This window comes from Xenopus laevis, chromosome 5L, assembly GCF_017654675.1.
Source record: "Xenopus laevis strain J_2021 chromosome 5L, Xenopus_laevis_v10.1, whole genome shotgun sequence".
NCBI classification, from domain to species: Eukaryota; Metazoa; Chordata; class Amphibia; order Anura; family Pipidae; genus Xenopus; species Xenopus laevis.
This window is the reverse complement of record NC_054379.1, coordinates 114875071-114883119: the sequence shown is the minus strand read 5'-3', so window position 1 is coordinate 114883119 and position 8049 is coordinate 114875071.

Below are 8049 nucleotides of genomic sequence, written 5' to 3'. Positions count from 1 at the left end.
AAGAAGTTATTTTGACATAGAATACAAATGAATTCAGCTGTTATTATTAAAGAATAAACATAAACAGTAATAAATAGGCAATGCAGTACTGTATGCAGTATAATTCAAGAAGAATATAATTACTGTAATTGTCACTAAATCTTGCCCAAAGGACATTATAAAAATAGTGACTATGGCACAGGCAACACTTGGATCACAGAATCCTATTCGCTTTATTAGGGAGCGCAATACTGTAGAACACATGGTTTGTTTTAGGTTTGTTTCAGGTTTGTTTCACGGGGGTTTGAGCATATATTTGGGATGCAATAACCCCTCCAATTCAGTATTCAGATGAATTTCCAAACCTTACGGGATTAAACCGAACCCTCAATTCCTTCATAAATTGCAGGGGGATATTGCCGGTTGGCTAAAACCTGTACATTTAGTTCATTATCAAGTAGGACTAGAGCAACATGTTGGCAGGGCATTAAATGTACACAACTGAAAAGTCAAGGAATATTCTGCAATAGGACTAGAAACAAATTGTGGTAAACAGTGTTTGAAAGTTCATAAAAATTATCCATCAAGCATCAAATGTTTATCTGAAGTGCTATATTATATTGCAGTGTGTCTGCTTATATACCCTAATGCTTGGATATATCTTGTATCTATTTTTCTGTCTCTTTTATCTTTTTTATATTTTTTATATTTTGTCTTTTTTTTATTATGACTTTTTTGGGATACAGGATATGCTGTCACTGACATAATAATGTAGAGGATGTGGCTTCATCTTTTGAATTCGCCAGGTCTAACCTGGCAAAACAGACTCTGGCGAAAAGGGTAACAGATTGGAAAGTTCGCACTTTAATAAATTTGTGGAGGAAGGATCGTTCGCCTGAACAAAAATTCACCTGGCGAAATGATGCGAAACTTCGCTAGAGCTGAACTTTTCTGCTAGTGAATTGTCCGCTTTTTAGTAAATTGCCGTTATCCCTGCGAATTGTCTTTTTGGCGAATTTCAGAAAATTTTTAGAAAAGCCCTATAGTAAATCTGCCCAATGGTCTCGAAACTTACAGCAACACCTAGTTTCAGTAATTTCCTTGGTGTGGGATTGGCACCCAGTTGTTTGCATAATTTTTACTGGTCAGACTAGTACAACAGTAGCCAGGGGTTAACCCTGTATGGGTTCTATCTGGGGTTCATTTTCTATTCCTTCAAAAAAATTGACAACAATTGCAGAAAAGTATAAAAGCGAGTGACTGTGGGTTGAATCCTGCTGTGCGTTGAATAAGTTTGGCAAATTCAAAACTCTAAAGGATTGGAGGGCATGAAATCCCTGATCAGTTCAGGTCAACATTTTTTAAAACTCATTTTTGTGTAACAGTAATTAACACATGTCCTAATCATTGACAGGCCTTTAATTATTATGAATTTTACCCTAGTTTTATTTTATAGATTGAATGATACTGCTTAAACAATAAATATGATACACATTTGTATGTTCACAAAAAAGTTCACAACTTTGTATAATAATAGCATCAGAAATATTCAGTAATTTTATAGTATTTTGTAAATGGAATAGTTATTATATATAATAAGTGACAATGGTCTTAGATATGTATGAGTCCAGGGTTTTGCTGCTCTTCACAGTGGAGTAAAAGTCTGGAACGAGGTGCAGTGAAAGGTGCAGCAAGGTCTGTCCTACCACCTGCCATAGAATGCAATTAGAATATGGCCTTCCTTTCTTTCCGTTATTATTCTCAACTGTCTGTAAAGTTCAATGTATCAGTAATTGGCTTCTCTTCTCCTAAGGGCAAACCTGATGATTTGGGGAGATTTAGTCGCCTGGAGACTAATCGCCTCTCTTTGTGGCAATTAATCTCCCTGAACGCCTTCCCTCTGTCTTGCGCTGGCTATAATGAAAAGTCGCCTGCGGCATGCACATGCGGCGCTTCATATTCCGAAGTCGCCCAAAGTTTCCTCGTGAGGCAACTTCAGGCGACTTCAGAATACGAAGCGCCGCGTGTGCCATGCCACAGGCGAATTTTCATTATAGCCGGTGCAAGATGCATTGCATGTAATTTCACAATACAACTTTGAGCATTTCACAAGTTATCTCGGTGTTGCTGGTCTTCTTTTTTGCCTATATATATATATATATATATATATATATATATATATATATATATATATATATATATATATATATATATATATATATATATATATAAATATCTTCATACATTAGATCTATTCTACGTAACTGATATCTACTGATCTGCAACTGACCTTTGCCCTTGTCAGATCTTGAGGAAGCCAAAGCCACAGGCTGATCAGGATAACATGTGTTTACCTGTAAGAAGAGTGAAATCTTATGCTGGGAAAAAGTCCCTGTTTTAATAAGCTTTAAACAAAAAAGTCTACCTTAGGTGTTAATTAGAATCTAGGTTCAGGCATTAACCTCTCTGACTGAGCATGTATATTGAGTAATCATAGGAAAGAGGCCAATTTCAGGCACAGCAGCAATTACTGAATTAGTAGAAAAGTTCAAGTAAAGCTTCAGATTTCAGTTTATTACTGGGTTTTCAGGACAGATAATCCTGGAGTGATTGGGCATCTCACACACCTGTGTGTGTGTTTTAGGTAACCTCACGGAAATAAATCACATTCCAATTTACTAATGTGCTCGGTACATTCCTAATGATCAAATGTACAGCCCCATTAATGCCTGCAAATGCTTTCTTTTTATTATTGCTTGGGAGAAATGTGTGTGTGTGTGAAAATGTTTACAGGAGATTTGGCGAGGAAATAGGTTAGAGATACGAGCAAGAACAGTGCAGAGAAGTAAGTTGTACCACTGGCTTGGCCCTAAATCTGTATCCCTAAAGTGGAACAGAGCATATCAGGTGATAGCATTTGTAGCCCAATAGTCCATTTAACCTGGAGACCCTTTGTATTAGGCTGTATAATTAAAGCTAAACTCTTACTGAGAGAATCCTGTTGGCAGATTCAGCTAAGCAATTATGTCCATGGAACGCCTCCAGAATGGGCTAAATCAGCATGTCGGATTCGAGGACCAATGTCAATTTGTCTCCAGGTGTTTGAAGAGCAGGTTCCTCAAAGCTCTACTCAGATATCAGGCAGGTGTTGCCAAAAGGCTGGAGTAAGACCACCTTTAGGACATAATGAAAGGGAAGGAGTGAACTTTGAAACATTTTATCCTTACCTATTAGGAAGAAAAAGAAAAAAAGGGAAAGAAAATACGGAACCAATAATTCACATTGTATATGGAAATGCGTTACATTGTTCATTTACTACACATGTACTCTTTGTTTATCTCTATATCTTGATCTGGATTGTCTATACTTTTCTTTTATAGAAATAATAATAAATATTGTTGTCGGCCTAAAAAAACATTATTCTTGCCAATCGCCACCTAAAAAATAGTGCTTTTGGCAAAATGCAATTCTAAAGAACCTTCAAGTATACATTAAACATTTCAGTCATTTTAAAATGATTTGTAAATGAAATTACTACTGAACGCAGAATCTGCCTGGCTGTTTATATTTGCTGGTTCTAACTAATGAAACAATGCTGCAGAAATCAGCTCATTAACAGACCTGACTTCGGCATTGTCAGAACAAGAGAACGGAAGGGAATAAACAAACGTTACTTTCAATTGCAGTTACATTGACCAATAACTTTAAAGCACTTTACTTTACTCAGATCTTGTTACTCAAGGGAGCAATAAAAGAAAAGAAGAAACATTTTCCACTTTTTTTTAGGGCAAAGAGTGTTGCTTGAATATGCCTATTTATTTTATCCTGTCTTAAACCTTCTTGTCATGTTTTTGATGGAATAACGTAGGTGTCCTGCAGGTGTGTGGGCTGTCGTTTTCTTGACAGTGTTTGCTTAAGTCAGTTTACTGTCTGGAAGTTTTGATATCTGTGCGGTGCTTTGCTCTTTGGCATGATAGAGCTTGCAGTTCCTCACACACAAGCGAGTTTGATATGGCAGCCTAATCTGTGCAAGGCAAGGCTGGAAACTTTCATGCTCTTAAAACCAGCATATTGGGACATCAGAGATTGCAACTTGGAACACAGGCTTTCAGCTGGATGCTATTTACATAAAACAGTTAAAGGTAAACCATAAACATTGGGTTTATATATAGCAGGAAGACTGAGCTGAAATCAGCAGGTAAATGGCTAATATATATATACCGGTATGGAACCAGTTATCTAGGATGCTCAGGACCTGTTATCTAGAATGCACAGGGGTTTTCCGGATGATGGATATTTCTGTAATTTCGATCTTCAAAGTCTACTAGAAAATCATGTAGACATTAAATAAACTCAATAGTCTGGTTTTGCTTCCAAAATGGATTAATTATATTGAAGTTTGTATCAAGTACAAGGTACTGTTTTATTATTACAGAAATAAAGGAAGTTGTTTTAAATTTGGATTATTTCGATAAAACAGGATGGGAGCTGTAATTTGGAGCATTCTGGGTAATGGGTCTCCAGATAATGGTTCAATTTACCTTTATATTCATTTAAAAGCAGCACTCTTTAAATCTGGGTGGCAAGATATATACATATATATATATATATATATATATATATATATATATATATATATATATAGTTCTCAGATGAGTATCCGCACTCCAAGGCAATAAGGATAAGGAGGGGTGCACGGTAATATTAGCATACATCAATAGTTTCCAAACCAGCACTCCCTTTTGGTGAAAACATACAATCTTTTATTGTGACATGGTATCTTATTCCAACGTTTCGATCCCTGTTGGGATCTTTTTCCTTGAAAAAGATCCCAACAGGGATCGAAACGTTGGAATAAGATACCATGTCACAATAAAAGATTGTATTTTTTCACCAAAAGGGAGTGCTGGTTTGGAAACTATTGATATATATATATATATATATATATATATATATATATATATATATATATATATATATATATATATATATATATATATATATATAGCTCCAAAGGTAGCCAGCACTCTCGAAGAAAAGGAATTAATTTGCCTGGGTGCAGAAACAACAAAAAATCTCCAACAACTGTAGAAAGATCCGCACTCACAGGTCTTATAGAGTAAAATAAATAATTTATTAGTTACACAGGACTGACGTTTCGGCCTACCCAAGGCCTTTCTCAATATATATATACTGTGGGTATATATATATATATATATATATATATATATATATATATATATATATATATATATATATATATATATATATTGCAAAAGAGATCAAAATCAGTAACAGCCAAAGTTACGTTTCTCAAGGCAACTAGTCACTATTTGGCATGAGCTGTTTGCTTTACTGCAGTAATCACTTTATGGCACCTCACTCTGATGTAATTTCCTGCGTGTTTGTATTATGGGTATAAATATTTGATTGGTTAATAGACATCATCATCAAGTACAAAGTATAACAGAGAAAAAGCAGCACAATCAAAATGAAGAACTGTTTGATTAGGACCCTATGGGAAATTGCATTACCAAATGTCATAATTTTCTTGATAATGTGTTTCCTGATAATGGAACTCATACTTGTATTATCTAATAATTCTAAACTCAACAAATAATCATGTGCACATGTAATTATTATGAAGGCAATTAAAAGCATGTGGTTTGCAATACTCGTTCACATAATACCATAGGCTGGCAAGGAGGAAACTACTGCTCACCAAAAAGTAAAGGAACATGAAAGCTTTCCTACAATTTGCCAAATAAGGCAATAAATGTTTCTCAAGACCTCTGGAAATATGATCTGTGGACTACTGCATGACTAATGAATAAAGTAGAAATTTCTGAACAACATGGACTCTGGTTTATCTGGGGAAAACTAAATACTGCATTTTATTCTAACAATATTCAATAAGCCTTTTGGCAGTTTGATGTTCTGGGGATGTTTAACTGGCACATGACATGAGTTCCTTGTGGTAATTGTAGGAACTATGAATTCTTTTTTTGTATCAGAAAGTTCTAAAGAAGAATATCAGGTGATTATTCCATTAGAAGAATCACAGTTGGGTCATGCAGCATGAAATGATCCTCAAAAGAATCATTGTCAAAGCCCAGATGTTGTTGCAAGACCTCATAAGAAACAAGGTACCAGCACTGGCATCATAACTTTCAAAAAAAGCCATTTATATTGGGAGAGATAATTTATTTAGAGACTATACTGAGGAATATGGGGCAGATTGACTAAAAAGAAACATCTACTACAGTAAAATGTTATTTACTCTTCTGTTACTGTGTATTTTAGAGAAAAGTTGGATAACCATGGAAAAGCACTAAAACAGCATATAAATGGCAAGACAGGTGGAAAGTATTTGCTATAATGGTAACTAAACATACTCAATAATCCAGACTATTTGGTAAAGTACTTTCACTTTATTTAGTCAATGTAGATGAAGATTTTGCAGAAATTAGATTTAGTTGCTTTATTTACGATGAAGGGTTGTATTGAACCACAGCGGTAATATTAATGATTCTTCATTTCAGTTTTATTCTGTCTACAAAAAAATTCAAATTTCGAGCTATTTTTGTGTACTTCGACTAAAGACTAAAGTCCAAATTAGATTCGAATTTTACTCTTTAAAACTTCAACTTCGACCATTCACCATCTAAAACCAGCTGAATTTCTGTTTTAGCCTATGGGGAACCTCCTAGAACCTATTTGGAGTCAATTGGTGGACATTGAAAAATCATTTTTTTTTAAATACTTTGAATCGAATTCGATCAAATACGATCTTACTTAGATTCGAACTATCATATACAGCCTATTCACCAGCTGAAAAAAACTTTGGTTTTTTTTTAAAATAAATTTTGTTTGGTCTTTTTTTATTCGAATTTTTAAGTTATGTGATTTCAAAAAACTCCCATTACTTCGAAATTCGACCATTGATAAATCTGCCCCTTAGTGTGTTTGGTGGGAAGAGCAATTAACAACTAAAGCAAGTTACAGTTCAGCTTTATACAAGACTTTTTACAAGACTGTTACAAAAACTGGTGTGTGATCAGTCAGTTAAACTATTCAAATCCATTGTGAGCTGCCCATTTATTAAAGGACAGAAGAGAATAGGAAAAAGGTAGATTAAGTGGAGTTGTAGGCACAAAAGAGTATAAGGTAAATTAGCAAGACATGAATTGACCCCAATGTAAAAAAAAAAGATGTACAGTGAATCTGTTCTGCATGAAAAGTTAATATATATCTAAAATATTCATTATAGTAACTCTAATTGTAGTTGTAGATAGAAAGCATTGGGTACTCTAAGCTTACTTATGGTATTAAAGAGGTGGTTCACCTTTATGTTAACTTTGAGTCTATTATAAAACAGGATTTTTGATACTAACAGTTAAATCTGTTTCTCTGTAGTCATAAGGGGACACGGGGAACCATGGGGTTAAGCTGCATCCTCCAGGAGGCAGGGCACTTGAAATTAATTAAGGGGCATGCCCATCAGGCTCTACCCCATACACTGTACATTCCCAAGTCCTTTATATCCAGGGACATCATTAGCTGCCCCTGTTCCATCCCTCGAATACTGACCTCAACATCTTGAACCGTACTGATCGGATGAATTTGTTAAGGGCCCTTGAGGTCGAGACCCATCCCTCTTTGGTACTGTAAATAAGTTCAAGAAATCTGTGAATGGTACTGGACTGATCACTCCGGTTTGCTCCAGCCTTTCTAAACAATCCAGAAAGGCTTGTGCCTTCTGAGGACAGTGAGGAACTCTGGACATGAGAAACCTCCTGGGTGGCACGGTTGTGAAGTCTAGATGATATCCCTCTGTCACAATTTCTTTGACCCATGCATCCAAAGAATAATGTATCCATTCCTCCCGGAATTGGCCCCTATCCATTCCAATGATTCCGGAGGGAGCGCCCCGTCAGACTGAGGCGGGCTTTTCCCCTGAGGTTTTGGTGTGAGGCCCGTTGGTCTTGCATGGTGGCTGTCTTTTTTCACCGGCTTTTGCCCGAAAGTGAGAACATTGTTGAGAACTGTTTCGACTTGAAAACCTGCTAC